The following is an 18998-nucleotide window of genomic DNA, read 5'->3' on the forward strand; positions in this document are numbered from 1 at the left end:
AACCTTACTGAAATTAAGAATTCCAGTGTATAGAAAGTTAAATGAAAAATTAATTTAACTGCATGGAGAATTAGTGACCTGGAAGATAAATGTGAGCAAATTATCCCAGGTGTAGTTTGGGGTGGGGGGATGTAGAAGAATGTAAGGAAGATTAAGAGGAGGAGAAGGAAGAAGACCCATCAGACTGTATATGTGTCTCCCTGGTTCCCGCGGACAGAGCAGTCCATTGGCTAAATCCCTAGCCAGAGCTTAGCAGTACTTTTTTTTTTTTATGAACGTGATTTATTTCATGATCAATCTTACAAATTGCTGAGGTTAGCAAGGCCAGGATTGTAGCTTGAATCTCACACATTCTGTTAAGGAACAGCCTGATTTGGGAAGCCCTGTTGTTGAGCAGAGAGCAGTGGACGAGGAGCCCCAGGTTATCCAGCAGTTATCCAGAGGCAGCAGGTGAGAGCAGGTCTTTCACAGGCAGAGGGCCACTTCAGTGGCTCCCAGTGTCCACTGCGCCCCTTTAGGGAGGCACAGAAGTCCCTAGAGGCACCAGGGAGGCACGATGAGCTGGAGACTGGGGAGGGGGGGCATCACCACCCAGGTGCTGTGACTCTGCCTCATCATCCCCATCCATATACCCTAGGCAGAGCTGGCAGCACTTTCTCCCACTAACTCCACCCTTTATAAGTGGGCAGCCCCATCCCTGGGGCTTGAGTTCCCTTTATTTAACCACATTCCTTATCACTATTACTTGTTTCTAGACTCAAGGCCTTCAACCCAGAAACCTAGTCATTCTTACTATTGTGAGTTTCTTTCATGGAGGTATTTATCATGGTTTTGCAATTGCCTAGATTTTCTTGCTTTTCTTCTTTTATTTGGATCCATTGTGGCTGAGGGGCGATTTTGAAGGTGAACACATTCATTCTACATTCTCTCTTTAAAGAATTTTTTAAAGCAGATTTTACAAGAAATAATAGTGTCATTATTTCTTCTTTCTTTTTCTTTCTTTCTTTCTCTCTTTCTTTCTTTCTCTCTCTCTCTCTCTCTCTTTCTTTCTTTCTTTTTTTCTTTCTTTTCTTCCTTTCCTTTTTAGGGCCACACCTCTGGCATATGGAGGTTCCCAGGCTACGGGTGTAATGGGAGCTACAGCTGCCAGCCTATACCACAGCCACAGCAACGCCAGATCTGAGCACATCTGCGATCTATACTCCAGCTCACGGCAATGCCAGATCCTTAACCCACTAGACGAGGCCAGGGATGGAACCCGAAGCCTCATGGTTCCTAGTCAGATTTGCTTCCGATGTGCCATGATGGGAACTCCCATTATTTCTTATTTCATCAGCACTAATGTAAACAGCCAAAATAAGGCCATAAGTTGTTTATTGTCTGTATGACCGTGAGCAAGTTGCAGTTTCATCCTCCGCAAGACAGCAATTTTAATAGAACCCACCTAAGGGCATTGTTGTGAAGATTAAATGAGGTTTTAAAAAACCCGTAAAACCTAAAGGCTCTTAGAACACTGCCTGGCAAGTAGCAAGTACTCGATAAATATTAACTGTTATTATGGGTATTGGGTAAAAATTGAGGTTCCCTTATGTTTTCCAAATGTACATTATTTTTTAATCTTTATTCAACCCTGTGACATAGGTGTTATCACCCTTAATTTGAGGTAAGAAATTGAGGCACCCATGAGTCAAATAGCAAAAACTGTAGGTTGGGCGAATCTTGGGTACGTCTAGACTGGATGTTGGTTTTGTTACGTATTGAATAATGAATGTGTGTTTTTAATATGGGTGATGACATAGGGAAAACGAAAATATAATTCTGGGTGAGGCTGTACATGCTTGGCTTTGTTGACATCGTCTCATATATTAAGCCTGACAGAAGTGAAAAAAATTTGAAGACATCTTATAATGAATCACATGTCATTGAGCGCTATTACACTTTAACTCCAGCTCCCATGAATAAACGTTTATCCCTACAGACCATAAAATGTTTATAGTAGTCAGTAATGTATCATATGAAAGAGGTCAGTCTCGATAAAACCCTCTTCCATTTTTACAACATAGCAGATACAGGTAAGGGTGGATAAGCCCCTGAATTACATAAGATAAACTCGGTTTTACTATTTGGACAATAAACATTTCTCAGTTATCTGCTGTGTTCAAGGCCTTGAGCGAGGCAATATTTAAGAAACACACTGAGGACAAGGACATGCTTTCTACCCTAGTAATTCTCATTCATGGCCCACAAGGCGTTCAGCTTCTCAGGTTTGTGACCTTGTAAGTCAGCTCTGTCCTTTGTCTCACACTTTCAATGTTCTGTCTGATACCAGGACTGCAAATTCTTCCTTTACCGTATTCCTTTCGTGTCCCTTTTCTCACCAATTTCTTCCACTGCTGCTCTAGTTCAGTCTTTACTTTTTTCATTTCAAGATTGGCCCATCCCCCATCCATTCTATATATAAACAGACCAATCTTTCTAAAACACCTGTTGACAATGTCATCCCCCTACACTAAACTTTTAATGGTTTCTCACTCTCAAGATCAAGCTACATTCCTTGGTTTAGCATTCAAGACTTCCTCATTCTGCCGGTGTTTTACTGAGAATACACAGCCTTTGATCTGTTTCTTGGTGAAGAGGTTCCATAAACACTGTGCTACACATATTTTGCAATGATGAAACCTAATTAATAAACTTATTTTAATCTAGCATGCTCCCATCTCTCTTCTCCACATAACACGTATCCATAAAGTCATTTGTTTAAGTAAACTTTTAAATTGCAGTATAACATACGTACAGAAAAAGAGCTAAGTAAACGATTTGCTGTATATTTACAAAGTGAATACACTTGTAGATCTGCCATCCGGACCCACATATACATATATATTTTATATGTACATATTTTATTTTATTTTTTTACTTTTTAGGGCTGCACCCACGGCGTAATGGAAGTTCCTAGACTAGGTGTCGAATCAGAGCTGTAGCTGCTGGCCTACACCACAGCCACAGCAATGCAGGATCCTTAACCCACTGAGCAAGGCCAGGGATTGAACCTGCATCTTCATGGATTCTAGTCAGATTCGTTAACTGCTGAGCGACGATGGGAACTCCGTTTGTACATATTCTAAAATATACATGTATATTTGTTTATTATCAACACCCCAGAAGTCTCCCTCATGTTCCTCCCTAGTCATTGTCCCTTCCAAAGATAACCACTCATCTCACTTCTGTTGCTTTACATGAGTTTTGCCTATTTTGGTTTTTTGGCTTGTTTATTTATTTACTTGCTTTTTAGGGCTCTACCCCAGTTATATGGAAGTTCCCAGGCTAGGGGTTGAATCGAAACTACAGCTGCCAGCCTCTGCTGCAGCCACCACCTACGCCACAGCCACAGCAATGTAGGGTCCGAGCTGTGTCCACCACAACTCACGGCAACACCGGATCCTTAACCCACTGAGCAAGGCCAGGGATAGAACCTGCAACCTCATGGATCCTAGTTGGGTTCATTAACCACTGAGCCATGATGGGAACTCCTGGCTTGTTTATTTTTTTTGAAATATAATTGACCTATGAGAAATACACAGACACACATGTATATATATAAACAAATATACAGATGTGTTTACTTTGGAAATAAACATCAAGCTGTTTACTTAAATTTTTCTGTACTTTGTCTATGTATGTGTTATACTTATTTTAAAAGTTTACTTAAACAGGGAGTTCCTCTCATGGCTCAGTGGAAATGAACTCAATTAGTATCCATGATGATGAAGGTTTGATCACTGGCCTCGAACAGTGGGTTAAAGATCTGGCGTTGCTGTGTAGTGTAGGTTGCAGATGCAGCTTGGATCCTGCATTGCTGTGGCTGGGGTGTAGCCTGGCAACTAAAACGCTAATTTGTCCCCTAGCCTGGGAACTTCCATGCGCCACAGGTACAGCCCTAAAAAGACCAAAAAAAAAAAAAAAAAAAAAGTTTACTTAAACAAAAGACATTAGAGGTAAGTGAAATTTCGTTTGGTGGACTCTCAAGACTTAACCTTTCAATCTGTTTTGCAGGGACAAATGTTACATCCTCTACCCTACTTTCTGACTTTGCAGGCTAATCATCTGTACGTAACTATAAAATTTTTTCTCCCTGCTATGCTCATTTTTTAGGGCTTGACTAAAAATGGTATTTATACCATGTGAATTGTATAACCAAATGAATTATTTATTTGGTCTTTTTGTCTACTATATAAAGAAATTTATATGAATCAAGGCAGTCTAGCTCTACATCTGGCCTCAACACCTCCACCACTTCCTGCGCCCCCAACCACAGTGTGCTGTCTTTCTCTGTGTTCATGCCTCCTTCCCTTCATATCTATTAAAGACATTGACAGCTGGTTGTCGGTACATCTCTTCTTTCCAAGACAGTCACTATCTTGGCAGGGTCTGTGTTCATTTGGATGACTAACCCATTGCCCTAGCTTCTGTGTTCCGACTTAACCTTCGGGGTAGGCAGAATTCTAAAGATCCCGTTCTCCCCCAGGGCCCCAAATTCCAGTTCATCCACTGGTTATTTAACCAAATGTTAATCTAGGGGCTAATCTGAGGAATTTTGCAGTTGTAATTCAAAGTCCCAAGTAACCTTACTCCAAAACGGGAGATTATCACTGTGGGCCTGATGTCATCACATCAGGAGGAAGGGAAGGGCAGTTCCCAGGTGGTGGAGTTGTAGGACCCTGCTGTGGCCTGGTCTGGGAAATGAGATCCCACGGCAAGCCACAGCGCCCCACAATAAAAAGGGGAGGGGGCGGCAGTGGGAGAGAGGAGATCCAAGAGATTAGAAGTTTGAGAAGGAACTGCTTTGAAGATGGAGAGGAGTCACTGGAGAGGGGGTGGGCAGCCCGCAGGAGCTGGTTGACTGACAGTCAGCAAAGGGGTAGGGACCTCCGTCCCAAGACTGCAAGGACTTGGGTTCTGCCAAACCTGCCCTTGGAAGCAGATTCTTCAGATAAGAATCTTCAGATAAGAGCCCAGCTGGCCGATACTTTGATTTGATCCTGTGATACCTATCCAGAGCAGAGCCCCGCCAAGCCCGCTTAGATTCCTGCCCTCCAGATTGCAGAAGAGTACATGAGTATTGTTTTATTTTATTTTTTATTTTTTTTTTTTTTTTGTCTTTTGTCTTTTTGGTCTTTTGTTGTTGTTGTTGCTATTTCTTGGGCCGCTCCCGCGGCATATGGAGGTTCCCAGGCTAGGGGTTGAATCGGAGCTGCAGCCACCGGCCTATGCCAGAGGCACAGCAACGCGGGATCCGAGCCGCGTCTGCAACCTACACCACAGCTCACGGCAACGCCGGATCGTTAACCCACCGAACAAGAGCAGGGACCGAACCCGCAACCTCATGGTTCCTAGTCGGATTCGTTAGCCACTGCGCCACGACGGGAACTCCGAGTATTGTTTTAAAATGCTAAACTAATGGCAATTTCTTACTCAGCAGAAGATAAATATTCCATATTCATAATACTACTGTCACATTCGGACCTTGGGACCTTGACAAAACCTGCAGTGCTCAAGTGCCCATGGTGACTCAGCAGTAACGAACCCGATTAGTATCCATGAGGATGCCAGTTCAATCCCTGGCCTCTCCCAGTGGGTTAAGGATCTAGCATGGTTGTGGACTGTGGTGTAGGCTGCAGATATGGCTTGGATCTGGTGTTGCTGTGGCTGTGGCATAAGCTGGCAGCTACAGCTCTGATTTGACCCCTAGCCTGGAAACTTCCATATGCCTGAGGTGCCAGATGCAGCCCTAAAAAGGAAAAAAAAAACAGAAACAAAAACACAAAAACCCTGGAATGTAAAAATAAATGCCAATTTCCTATTCAGTAATTTCATCCTCCTGTTTCAGCTCTTCAGCCTCCAGTGACCCCTCTCTAGGCTCTCTTTCTACCTCTTCTTCCCAGTCCAGGGATCCAGTCTGAGCCACAGCTGTGGCAACGCTGGATCCTTAACCCACTGTGCCACAGCAGGAACTCCCTGGCCTTACTTTCTTATGATGAATCACTTCACCCACTCAATCTTTTGCTCCATTTTTCTCTTGCCTTACCTGCCCAGCAAAGCCACATCCTAGAATTTATTCAGCTTTCTAATCTGCTCTATCTTTCCTTCCTTGCGATTGGGAAATCCATGCCATTTGTGCCTTTGATTCTACCATGTTTATAGAGTCCAGTCTTAGGGGTTGTTGGTGCTGCTGTGCAATCTCTCTCTAGGTCCTTTGGAGGAAAAACTTTCTCTACCAATTTAGGCTGGGGGCAGTGGGGAGAGGAGCTGAAAGTTAATTGAGAAAAAACAGATTAGGAGTTCCCGACGAGGCTCAGTGGTTAATGAATCTGACTAGGAACCATGAGGTTGCCAGTTCGATCCCTGCTGTTGCTCAGTGGGTTAAGGATCTGGCATTGCCGTGAGCTGTGGTATAGGTCTCAGACACCGCTTGGATCTGGCGTGGCTGTGGCTGTGGTGTAGGCCGGAGGCTACAGCTCCAATTAGACCCCTAGCCTGAGAACCTCCGTATGCCTCAGATTCAACCCTAAAAAGACAAAAAAAAAAAAAAAAAAAGGAAAAGGAAAAGACAGATTAAAAAAGAAAAGATGGAGTTCCCATCGTGGCTCTGTGGTTAACGAATCCGACTAGTAACCATGAGGTTGCAGGTTTGATCCCTGGCCTTGCTCAGTGGGTTAAGGATCCCGTGTTTCTGTGGCTGTGGTATAGGCCGGAAGCTAGAGCTCCGATTAGACCCCTAACCTGGGAAGCTGTGGGAAGCGCCCGTAGAAAAGGCAAAAAGACAATAAATAAATAAATAGAAAAAAGAAATAAAAGAGAAAAGATAAGGTCCTAGGGTTTCTCTGCCAGCTTAATAGGAGAAAGAGGGGTGGAGAGAAAGGGACTCTATTGGAAAACAAAGGATTTTTAGGAAAGACAAATGGCTTTCGGGGAAAGAAGCAAAGGATGACAGTGTGTTGTTTACGCAATTTTTCATCCAGGTGTGAGTGGTTGGTCTTCTACTCAGCAGTGAAGTTCCCTCGAGAGGGGATTTATACCAGCTTTACTGTCTGAGGGCTCTGCCTTTAATCAGATAAGGGAGGCTGCAGAAAGACTTCTTTCTTGACACAATTTTTAAAATTTTTATTTACTTATGTATTTTTTTCCCTTCCTTCCTCCCTCCCTCTCCATCTTTCTTTCCTTCTTTCTTTGGTTTTTAGGGGCTGCACCTGAGGCATGTGGAAGTTCCCAGGTGGAATCAGAGCTACAGCTGCTGGCCTACACCACAGCCACAGCAACGTCAGATCCCAGCTGTGCCTGAGACCTACACCACAGCTCATGGCAATGCCGGATCCTTAACCCACTGAGTGAGGCAGGGATCGAACCCGAAACTTCATAGATAGTAGTCGGGTTCGTTACCACTGAGCCATCATGGGAACTCCCTCTTGCTTTTCTTTTCTAATATTGATTCCTCTGAATTCTCATTCCATTCTGCTTTCCAAGATACCTGATTATACCAATTCACCGCCTCTTCTTTTGGCCTGTCCTCTTGACATGCACACTTACTCTGGCCTAATTTAAACCAAACAAATATTTTCTCTGAACCCCAAGATAGCCTTTCGGTATACTCTTTTGTCTCACTTTCCTTTTATAATGAGACCTTTGGGAAGAACTGTCTACACCCTGTTTGTTTCTTCACGTACATTTCAGTGCTCAAACCATTACAGACTGATGGTTCTCCCGCCAGTTTCATCAGAGGCCCCGGTAGCCGTAAGCAGAGCCGGGGAGGTCATGGTGCATACAGCATCTTGCACTGCCTTTTATTTGCTTCAGTTAAGCAGTAATGAAAATAAACAGGCTGGTATCCAATACAGATATTTTATATGTAACCCACATGGCACCAGGCTCATAGTAAGCCTGCCTGAAACCCGAACTTGCTGGGGGAAATTGACCCTGAGTTTACTACTTGGGGTAAGCATTAAGGAAGCGACTGGGTCCTTGCAAGCTCTTTGCACTTGGTGGCCAAACAGGCAAATAGACTGAGAGCTCAGGGCAGCAGGGAGAGGCTTGGAGGATATTAAAAATCCTATGAGAGGATGAAGAGAACTCCATCGAAGAGCTTTGATAATAGGGTGCCTGACTGATGGAGTTGTAGGCCCAGGAAGTTTATTCCTTTAATGAGAAGACTGTTTTTGATTGTGCGTTGGTTGCCATTCTGTACAAATCATGTCCTTTATCAACACTAAATGAACTTGTAACCTCTCCCTGTGCTTGACATCCCATCAAGCACTGATAACCCTTGTGAAAACCCTATAAGCAAGACTCTCACTGGTGTGATTATTGGAAAGGAATATTGGTCCCTCTCTTCCCTCTGAAACAGCCTCCTAGTTGTGTTAGTACTTTTCAAAAGTGAGGCTAAAGTGATTTCCTGAACGAATCTGTTTCCTTTACCGGAAGGCATCTTCTGTTTCGTCTAGTGAAGTCCATGTGCCCTGCCTACCACAGCACCTGATGCCATCTCACGCCTTCCAGTGCCCACTTAAGCTTTCTAACGTGTGCGTTAAGGGCATGGACTCTAGAGGGCCCCAAAGTTTTTCAGTTAGGATTGTAAAAAAGATCTTAATTTTGACAATTCTGTGGTTTGACTGCAAGCTACAGAAAACATGACTGTGATGTCAGCCAGCTTGGAGACAATCCAGCAGATCAAGGATAGCACCACAGATCCAGGCTCTGTTTACTGAATCTGCCGTCTAAGAAATTAATAGAAAGAAATAGGGAAAATTTTTTATTTGAGAATTTACAAATAAGCCACAAGAGATCAGTAAACATTAAAAAAGCTTACTCTGCTAAGTCAAAGAAATATAAAACACTGATAGGTCGTTTGTTATCAAATTGAAAAAAAGTATTCTGTCCAGTATTTGTGAGAATTAGGGGAACAAGCCATCTTTTATTTTAATTTTTATTTTTTATGTAATGATTTTTATTTTCTTTTTTCGTTATAGCTGTGGGGTATTTTTATATAATGATTTTTTTTTCAATAAGCCATCTTTTAAATTGTTTGGACATGGAGTTCCTGTCGTGGTGCAGTGGTTAAGGAATCCAACTAGTAACCATGAGGTTGCAGGTTCAATCCCTGGCCTTGTTCAGTGGGTTAAGGATCTGGTGTTTCCATGAGCTGTGGTGCAGGTTGCAGACGTGGCTCAGATCTTGAGTTGCTGTGGCTCTGGCATAGGCCGGCACCTACAGCTCCCATTAGACCCCTAGCCTGGGAACCTCCATATGCCATGGGAAGTGGCCCTAGAAAAGGCAAAAAGACAAAAAACAAACAAAAAATAAATTGTTTGAACACTTAATTTGGCACAAATTTTTTGTGGAAAATTTGGCTCTGTGTATTACATTTTTTTAAATGAGTGTACTTTTTGCCTCAGCAATTCCCTATCTGGAATTTATCTGGGTATATGCAATGACATTCATGCAAGGATGTTTTGTGAATAATAGGAAGATTGTTTAAACTAATTATGGTACATAACAAATGACTGAATACTGTTCAGTTGTAGAAAGAGGAGTTCCCATTGTGGCATAAGGGAAATGAATCCGACTAGTAACCATGAGGTGGTGGGTTCGATCCCTGGCCTTGCTCAGTGGGTTAAGGATCTGGCGTTGCCGTGAGCTGGGGTGTAGGTCGCAGATGCAGCTCAGATATGGTGTGGCTGTGGCTGTGGTGTAGGCCAGCAGCTACAGCTCTGATTCAACCCCTAGCCTGGGAACCTCCATATGCTGTGAGTATGGCCCTAAAAAGCAAAAAGCAAAAAAAAGTTTTAGAAAGATAATGAGTGACAGGGAACCATGTTTGCAATATAGCAGTTTTACAAAAAAATAGCTACCATCTTTTGAGTGCTAACCAATGATAATGACTTTATACACAGCATCAGTGCTTTATATATACATTATCTCATTTAATCATTGTAATAACTACCTTGCAAGATTTCCCCTATTACCAGTAGCCACCTAAAGACTAATAAGTAGTTCAAATCTCCAGGGTTTGGAAGAACCAGGATTCAGACACAGCCTATCTGACTGCAGAGATGACTTTCATCTCTGTACTTTGTATATAAGCCTGTTTTTGTTTTTTAAGAAAATGTGCGTGCATATAAAAACACCAAAAGAAAATTTTTGTTGTTGTTGTTGTTTTGTCTTTTTAGGGCCGAACCCACAGCATATTGAGGTTCCCAGGCTAGGGGTCCAAACAGAACTGTAGCCACCGGCCTACATCGCAGCCACAGCAACTTGAAATCCGAGCCACGTCTGCTATGTACCTCACAGCTTGCAGCAATGACAGATGCTCAACCCACTGAGTGAGCCCAGGGATCGAACCCACGTCCTCATGGATGCTAGTTGGGTTTGCTAACCACTGAGCCACAACGGGAACTCCTAAAGCAAAAGGTACGTGACTAATTGATTACAGGTGATTTTCATTTTATTCTTTCTTAATATGTAATGAGAGAAAAAGAAGTTTAGTTAAATGGGAAGGGAAAAGTGCCAGATTAAGAATACATTTGGTGGGAGTCCCAATATAACCAGGCTCTATAAACACTGGGCGGTTACTCTGTTCAGAGAAGTCATGAGCTAGAGAGCAGAGTGGCCTGAGAAACTGTGAGTCACCCATTATCCTCCTAACTTTTGACCTTGTGCAGAATGGTCCCCTCTGGGCCCGATGACTCACCCATAAAATTAGGAAGGCTGTCTCTAGATTCTACCCTTCCTAATAGTCTGTTGCCTAAAATACCCAAACATTCAATGAGGAAACAGCATTTGAAAATAATTAGCCCAAAATAAATGCTAACTTATAAGCTAAAATGACTCATTTCTTTACAATACATTTATGAAATGCTGACTTTAGTCAGAATTTTTCAGACAGAATTCGATAGCAGTGATCAGCTTGAGAAAGTATTAAGATGAGGTTAGGAACCCTTTTTATGAATCTGCACAATCGCTTTCCAGTTTTTCCACACATCAGTGTACTAAACAGAAGTACTTATTACAAGAGTGGGAAGAACACATTTAACCTGTACATAGTGGAGTTTCTGGAGTGGCCCAGCAGAAACGAATCTGACTAGTATCCATGAGGATGCAGGTTCCATCCCTGGCCTCGCTCAGTAGATCAGGGATCCTGCCTTGCCGTGAGCTGTGGCGAAGATCACAGGCAAGGCTGGCTTGCTGTGGCTGTGGTGTAGGCCACCAGCTGCAGCTCCCATTTGACCCCTAACCTGGGAACCAACACATGCTGCGGGTGCGACCCTAAAAAGACAAAATATACATATAGGTAGATTGAGACACACTGTTCATAGTAATATTTACAGAAAAAAACCCTTGGGGTCAGCGTCCCCTTGTGCTTAGAGGCGTAGAACACCAGCAGCGACCCAATCCATCCAGGTGTTCATCAGCCCAGGTAGCGTCCTGGGGTTTCCAGGGCTAATCGCCACTGTCCATTTCATACAGGCTCTCGAGGCGGGAGTTTCTGCTTTGTCCCTGCATGCTCTGGGATACTCATTTCTGTGACCCGGGCCCCGCGGGCAGGAGACAGTCCGGTTCAGCGCCCAGCTGGATCCGATCACAACACTTGCATGCGCTCCGCCCGGGCGCCGGGCGCTTATCGCCCCGGGCAGGCGGCGCTACGCCTTCCGCTGGCCTGCGGGCACTGACCTGGAGGACCAGGGGCGCGAGGGAGGGGCCGCGGTCCTGCGCACTCACCGCCCACTGCCCGAAGCGTGCGAAGTGAAGCCGGCGTCGGGGCTCCCTGCGCTCGTCCCTCGCCGCCCCGACCGCGCGGGTTGCTGCCGCCGCCCTAGACCGTGATTGTAACGCGGAGCTGGCCCTTTCCCAGGCCGGCCGCTGCGCCTGTGAGTGCGGGGAGCGCGCGGGCGCGGGGGTGGGCTTCGGGCTGGGCCGTGGGCGCCGGTCGGGGAGGGTCGCCCCCGCCGGACTTTGCCCCGGGCGCGGGCTGTGTCCTGAGTCCTGCGCCGGTGCAGACCGAGTCCCAAGCGCGTGAGACCGGAGAGGGAGTCCCCGGCGGTCGGACTCCCTGGCTGGGGAGACGCTGGACGGAGGCAGCCTGGAAAGCAGCCGGGGAGTTTTTGGAAAAGGTCTTCACCGTTTAGAGAGCACAGCACAGGTGCTTGATGTCGTTGTAAGTGGGACCTGCTTCCGCAGGGTATGTTTGGTCCCGCTGACTCATCTCAGCGTTTATATAAATGATTGTTAGTGCTCTGCCTCTGAGCATAAGAGTTCCTGAGATTGGAGCCCTTGGTTGAACTGAACCGTTATTAAGCTGAGTAAGTATATTGTGAAAGCCGATTGGGATGTGTGTGGCTTGAGAGGTCCGTGGGTATTGCGTGTTCATTTGGTGGACAATAGGAAACTGTACTACTGAAATGATTAGGTTTTCATTAGTTCCTTCCAGTTTCACTTGAAAGTGAGTCTGAAACAGACTGAAAAAAATTTTTTTTCGTTTCATTTTGTGTTCTTTTTCTTGGCCACCACGAGGCACACAGAGTTCTGGTTCAGGGATCGGATCTGAGCTGCACTTGCTTCCTAAGCTGCAGCTGCAGCAACACAGGATTCACAACCCACTGTGCTGGAGGGGATCAAACCAGCATCCCAGTGCTCAGATCCCCTTGTGCCACAGAGGGAACTCCAGATAACACATTTTTTTTTTTTTTTTTTTTTGGTCTCTTTGTCTTTTTTTTTTTTAGGGCTGCACCCGTGGCACATGGATGTTCCCAGTCTAGGGGTCCCAGACCGAAAATTTTGACTCTTTCTCAGGAAACAATGCCTTGGGGCAGCTGATTCCATGTCTGGTAGGGTGTATGTAAAGAGCTGGTTGGTAAAACTCTGGCTTTTTCCCAATTGTGTAAAGCTACAGTTGATATTGGATGGATAAAAACTTACTGAGGATGGAAGTGGGAGAGAAATTTGTTGATGTTAATACTTTTAAAGGGATTAACCAATATATTCTACGTCTTTTTCTTCTCCCCAGGACATAAAGTTTGTCCACAACTTTGGATGTTTTGCTAAAGTTACTGAGCTCCCTTTTGTAATTTTTCTGTGGGTAGTTGACTTTTAATAACTAACTACAAAAATTAACTGGCTTATTACAATATTTGTTTAAGATAATACTGAAGACATGAGAATACAGAAACTATATGGCAAAAGAAATGAGATTTTAAATCTAGCAAACAGTTAAAAAAATACTGGTAAAGGTGAATTACATTTCTTGCTTAATAGTAGAACTATAAAAGCTCATTCCACTTTCAGAAAAAAAAAGCATATTCATAGTAACAAATATTTATTGGTCATCTTTGTTCCATCCTGGGCATTCAGCAAGAGTTCCCTTGAAAAACACTTTTTTTTTTTGCATCCAAATGGTATTAAAATGCACTTACATCCAAAATGGATTTCTGCATTTATTTATTTATTTTTTCACATGTGTGCCATGTGGAAGTTCCCAGGCTAGGAGTCAGATCCCTGCACAACAGCCACAGCAATGCCGGATCCTTAACCCACTGGGCAGGGCCAGGTATCGAACCCTCATCGTCATGAATACTAGTTGGGTTTGTTACCCCTGAGGCGCAATGGGAACTCCTCAGCATTTATATTTATTAAGCATTCATGAAGCTTTGAGGAGAAGAGATGGAAAATAAAATACCTCTAGAGTCCCTGTGGGGGAGCACATTGGAACGGATGTGGGGAGCAGGTTAAATTACATCCTGGAGGCTAAAATAAAAAGGGAAGAGGAGAATTCAGGCAGGAAATATACCATGTCCTTGGAGAAGCTTCTCCCAGCGCCTGCTTCTGCTGGCAAGTCTGGCATCACAGCAGGATGCAGAGGAGACTGAAGAATGGCGGTGGGAGCGCCTCCTGGGTGCCCGCCCCATAGACCATGCAGTGGCACGTGTTCTAGGACAGCTTGCTGTGGTGGTCGCTTTCCTCGCTGTGTCCTATGAGAGGCCCTTGTTGGCTGCTGAGGCTGCCGTTGGATGGTTTGGGGCTTGCTGGGGACGAAATCGAGATTTGTGTAGCGGAGTGGGTGGACCTCGGGCTCTTTGGACAGACACCCGGTATTTCTCTCAGGTGTGTTTGGCAGCAGGTGAAGGTTCTGTCAAGCGGGACGCTTTATTCTGTGTTGCCTACTGGGGTGAGAGGTGAGGGTTGAGATCTTTTGGTGCAAATTAAAGAACCTGAATGGCCATCTTCTCTGGAGGTGATAGGATATCTAGACCTGTAGGAAGCTGAAGTCTATCCCGTAAAAAATCAGTTCCCAGTTCACCAATATTGACAGAGTGTCTGGATGATCTGGGCCTCATGTTTTTCCCCAACAGCAGCTTCATGACTTAGAATTCACGCATTGTACAGTTCACACCTATTCAGAGTGGACAGTTTGTTCGGCCGTCACATGTGCATGATCCTCTCCCCTAAAAACCCATTCCCTCTCACTCCCCCTTCTCATGATAGTCCCCTCGCCCCCTGCAGTGTTTTGGAAGCAGGTATTCTGCTTCACTGGGAGACCGTGTCTCGAGCCACATAGTTAGGTTGTTTGTAGGAAGAAAGGAAATATACAGAGAACCGCAGCATTGAAAGTTGGGGGTGTTCTGCGGTGTAGACTGGGGGGGGGGGGGTGTGGGCAAAGCAGAGGCACTGCCCTGGCCCTGATTTCAGTGAAGAAGTTTTGTTTTCGGCAAGCAGCCTGGGGTGAAGTCTTGGCGAGATCAGAAGCCCCGTGGACAATGCTGATCCCTATCTCAGTCCCTTGGGCTTGCAGCTGAAAAGACTGGTTACTCTTCAGAGCAGTGATTGGCTGGAAGGTAGTGTTTGGGGCAGGTAGCTTTAGGTAGTTCTGTGATTACAGGGGCGCTGAGTTCATAAGTGGGAGGATAAGATTGGGAGTCTCTAGAGAGCAGCAAGCCCTGTGATCTCCCTCGGAGGACGCTTGAGCTGAGGGTCTTACAAGGAGAGAGGAAAGACTGCCTGAGAGGTACCCCCACGTGGGACACCTTTTCGAGGGAGGTAGGTCCCCTGTCTCCCTGTCCTGCACAGCCTGGCCCTGGCCCCACCCGGACCTGACCCTAGGGGGAAAGAGGGGAGAGAGAAGTTACCGGGCCGTAGAAAAATCCTTAGAAAGGGAGCAGGAAGTGTCTCATTTTACCCTTTTCCCGCCACCATGCCGTATTCGTTTGGAATGCCTTAAGACAAGGTGTTCAGGTCCGCAGCGTAATAAAGGGACATGGCCATTAACCGTGGTAAGTGCTTGCTGTGTGCAAGGGGCTTGCTTTTACCTGCAGTCTCATTTGATGCTCACCCTGAACCTTGTGGGGTGGGGCTGGGGCTGGGAGACTGGAGTTGCCTCTGTTTTTAATTATAGTTGACTTACAGTTTTATCGTTCCAGGCTCTGCTGTGCAGTAAAGGGACTCAGTCAGGTGTACACACACATTCTTCTTTTCTGTCCTTTCCGTCATGGTCTATCCCAGGAGACGGGCCGGGGTTCCCTGGGCTGGACAGGAGGACCTTGTTGTTTATCGTGCTGAGAACGATGGTTTGCGTCTTCTGACCCCAAACGCTCGTCTGTCCCAGTCCCGCCCCCTCCGCCCTCGTCCTCTAGGTCTGTGAGTCTGTCTCTGTTCTGTAGACAGGTTCATTTGTGCCGTATTTTAGATTCCACATGTAAGTGAGATCACGTAGTATTTGCCTTTCTCTTCCTGACTTACTTCACTTAGTAGAGAGTCTCTGGGTCCATCCACGCGGCTGCAAGTGCCATTCTTCTTCTCTTTATGGCGGATAGTATTCCCCTTTACAAATGTGCCATGTCTTTTTAATCCGTTCATCTGCTGAGGGACCCTTGGGTTGTTTCTGTGTCTTGGTTATTGTGAACAGTAGTGCTGTGAACGTCGGGGTACATGTGTCTTTTGGACTTAAAGTTTTTTGTCTGAACATATGCCCAGGAGTGGGATTGCTGGCTTATAAGGTAGTTCTGTATTTAGTTCTCTAGGACTCTCCATCCTGTTTTGCATCGTGGTTGTACCTGGGTTTCGTATTTGTAGAGGAAGAGGCTGAGAATTCACAAAAATAAATTAAAAATAGCTGGGGCAAAAAGACCACATTGAACTTTATTGAAGTTTAATTTTTTTTTCCTCTCCCTCCCCGCTCCATCCCACTTGTCTCACATTTTCCCTCCCTGTTCACAGAGCAGCTCACTGTAAAGGCAGAGACGTGAAGAGAGTGTGTGTGTTGATAGGGAGTAGAGGAGTCTGGGCTTAACTTGGTTGTAATAAACGCTGCCGTTTCTTCATTTTCTACTTTTTTTTTTTTTTTTTTTTTTTTTTTTTGCTTTTTAGGGCCATGCTCGAGGCATATGGGGGTTCCCAGACTAGGGGTCAAATCGGACCTACAGCTGCCGGCCTACACGACAGCTCACAGCAACGCTGGATCCTTAACCCGCTGAGCAAGGCCAGGGACCGAACCTGCAACCTCATGGTTTCTAGCCGGCTTTGTTTCCGCTGTGCCACGACGGGAACTCCTCATTTTCTGTTTTTGCTGAAGTCCCTTCATCCCTCTGGATGACAGTTTCTTCCAGGGACTGGAGACGATAGGAGTTTGGATGGGAAGGATCTGGTTTGATTCATCGAGTCGAAAGTGCCAGGGTAAGAGCACAGAGTGTTAAGTGCGTGCTGAGAATACTTGGGTTTCTTATGTGACTCAGAAGTGAAGCGTTCCGCAAACTGTCATCCACTTTGATTTATAGCCTTTCTGATCCATTTGTCCTGTTTCATAGCGTGGAGGTACTGTTGTATGTCCTTCCAGAAGACCTCAGGCCATAGTTACCTCCAACGAAACGTGCGCGTCCGACACTGGAAAGCAGGAGGCTAAGTGTAGTTAAAAATCCATTGGTAGCATTTCCATCGTACCCAAATCGAATAGTTCTGTTACTGCCATGCCAGCCTGTTCACCGCTGCCGTGGAGAATGGAAGCTGCGAGCAGACCCGAGCAGTGTTTACACACGCCCAGATACAGAGCCAGCACCCCAGGGCCCTCCCAGATACAGAGCCAGCATCCCAGGGCTCGCCCAGATACAGAGCCAGCATCCCAGGGCCTCCCCAGATACAGAGGCAGCACCCCAGGGCCCACCGACTCACCTGGTTGCTGCAGTAGAGATCCATCCTTGCGGCTTGGCTGTTTCCTGAAGCTACAAACTACTCATTGTGTTCTCGTTTCCTACTTAGATCTGTGTCTTTTCTCTCCCCCAGCAAGATGTGTTCTATCTTGGCTCCTAAAATGCCACCCCAACCCAGAGGTAAATTCAAGGGGCTTGAATTTTTCAACAAGAATAAAATTGCTGGGAGTTCGTGTTGTGGCTCAGCGATGACGAACCCAGCCAGTATCCGTGAGGTTGTGGGTTCGATCCCTAGCCCCACTCAGCGGGTTAAGGATCCAGCATTGCCCTGAGCTGTGGTATAGGCCACAGACATGGCTCGGATCCCGTGCTGCTGTGGCTGAGGTATAGCCTGGCAGCTGCAGCTCCAACTCAGCCCCTAGGCTGGGAACTTCGATGCCCCGAGGGTGCGGCCCTAAAAAAAACAAAAACCCAGAAAGTGACACCCCACCCCCAACAGGCATTTCCTTACTTCCTGGTATTGGAAAATGCTCTAGGTTCGTTTTTGTGTCTTCCATGCCCCAGCTCTGGAACCAGCCATTTCTCCAAGACCGTCGGTTCCCTTTTTGAGAGGCTGTTAGAAGAAGTCCAGATCTGGGTACGGGGTATGTTGCAGGTGTTCCCTGGAGCTTCTTAGGTTTAATAGACCTGTGACCTAGCAAATGCTTCTGTACAAAGGTGAGCAACACCTTAAATTTCAAACACTCTAGAGGCCCAGATTAGAGTGTCAGTTTGGGTTCAGTCTCTCATCAGAAAGGAATTCAATTGGCAGGGCTTAGAATTTAACTATGTATTGATTTGTTTGTTTCTGTCTTTTTGTCTTTCTAGGGCCGCTCCATGGCATATGGAGGTTCCCAGGCTGGGGGTCGAACCTGAGCTGTTGCCGCCAGCCTACACCACAGCCACAGCAAAGTGAGATCCGAGTCCTGTCAGCGACCTACACCACAGCTCACGGCAAAGCCAGATCCTTAACCCACTGAGGGAGGCCAGGGATCAAACCTGAAACCTCATGTTCCTGGTCAGATTCGTTAACCACTGAGCTAAGATGGGAACTCCATGGGCTTAGAATTTGAAAAGATCCCAGTTTTTCTCAAATGATGACCCTAAGTGCTTGCGAAACAAACAGAATGATCACATTAATTTTTATTTATTCAGGCTCTAATAAGAAAGTAGGATTTTTTTTTTTTCTTAGGGCCTTTCCCTTGGCATGTGGAAGTTCCCAGCCTAGGGGTCGAATTGGAGCTGCAGTCACAGGAACGCCAGATCACAGCCACCTCTGAGACCTACACCACAACTCACAGGCAACACAAGATCCTTAACCCACTAAGCGGTACCATGGATTGAACCCAGGTCTTGGTGCTTCTGAGACACTTTGGATCCCATCGCACCACAGTGGGAACTCCCATGCTAGCTTACTTTTTTTTTTCTTTCTTTCTTTCTTTCTTTCTTTTTTTTTTTTTTTGTCTTTTTAGGGCCATACCTGAGGCACATGAAAGTTCCCAGGCTAGGGGTCAAATTGGAGTTGCAGCTTCTGGCCTACGCCACAGCCACACCAGATCAGAGCCTCGTCGGAGACCTACACCATAGCTGACAGCAACACCGATCCTTAACGAACTGATCAAGGCCAGGGATTGAACCTGTGTCCTCATGGATTCTAGTCAGGTTCATTACTGCTGAGTCACAATGGGAATTCCTAGCTTACTTTTAATAGTGAAATTCATTTACTCAATTTAACTTTATTTAATCTTAGCCAGTCCTGAATCTGTACAGAACTCT

General features: G+C 45.7%; 1 protein-coding gene across 25 annotated transcripts in view; it reads left to right on the plus strand.

Moving 5' to 3' along the window:
• Positions 1–18998, plus strand: part of ABCG2A (ATP binding cassette subfamily G member 2A) — a 138426-nt gene that overhangs the window by 65638 nt on the left and 53790 nt on the right. For 6 of the 25 annotated variants that reach the window (XR_014811941.1, XM_084970963.1, XM_084970956.1 and 3 more), the window contains exon 1: positions 11771–11918. The exons of 15 other annotated variants lie outside the window; for them this stretch is intronic. The gene's annotated coding sequence lies outside the window, so the exon portion shown is untranslated. 25 annotated transcript variants of the gene reach the window in all.

This window comes from Sus scrofa, chromosome 8 (genome assembly GCF_054392235.1).
Source record: "Sus scrofa isolate SSC_HxYL_T2T_F1_AM1 chromosome 8, Sscrofa_HxYL_maternal_Yorkshire_Landrace_v2.0, whole genome shotgun sequence".
NCBI lineage: Eukaryota > Metazoa > Chordata > Mammalia > Artiodactyla > Suidae > Sus > Sus scrofa.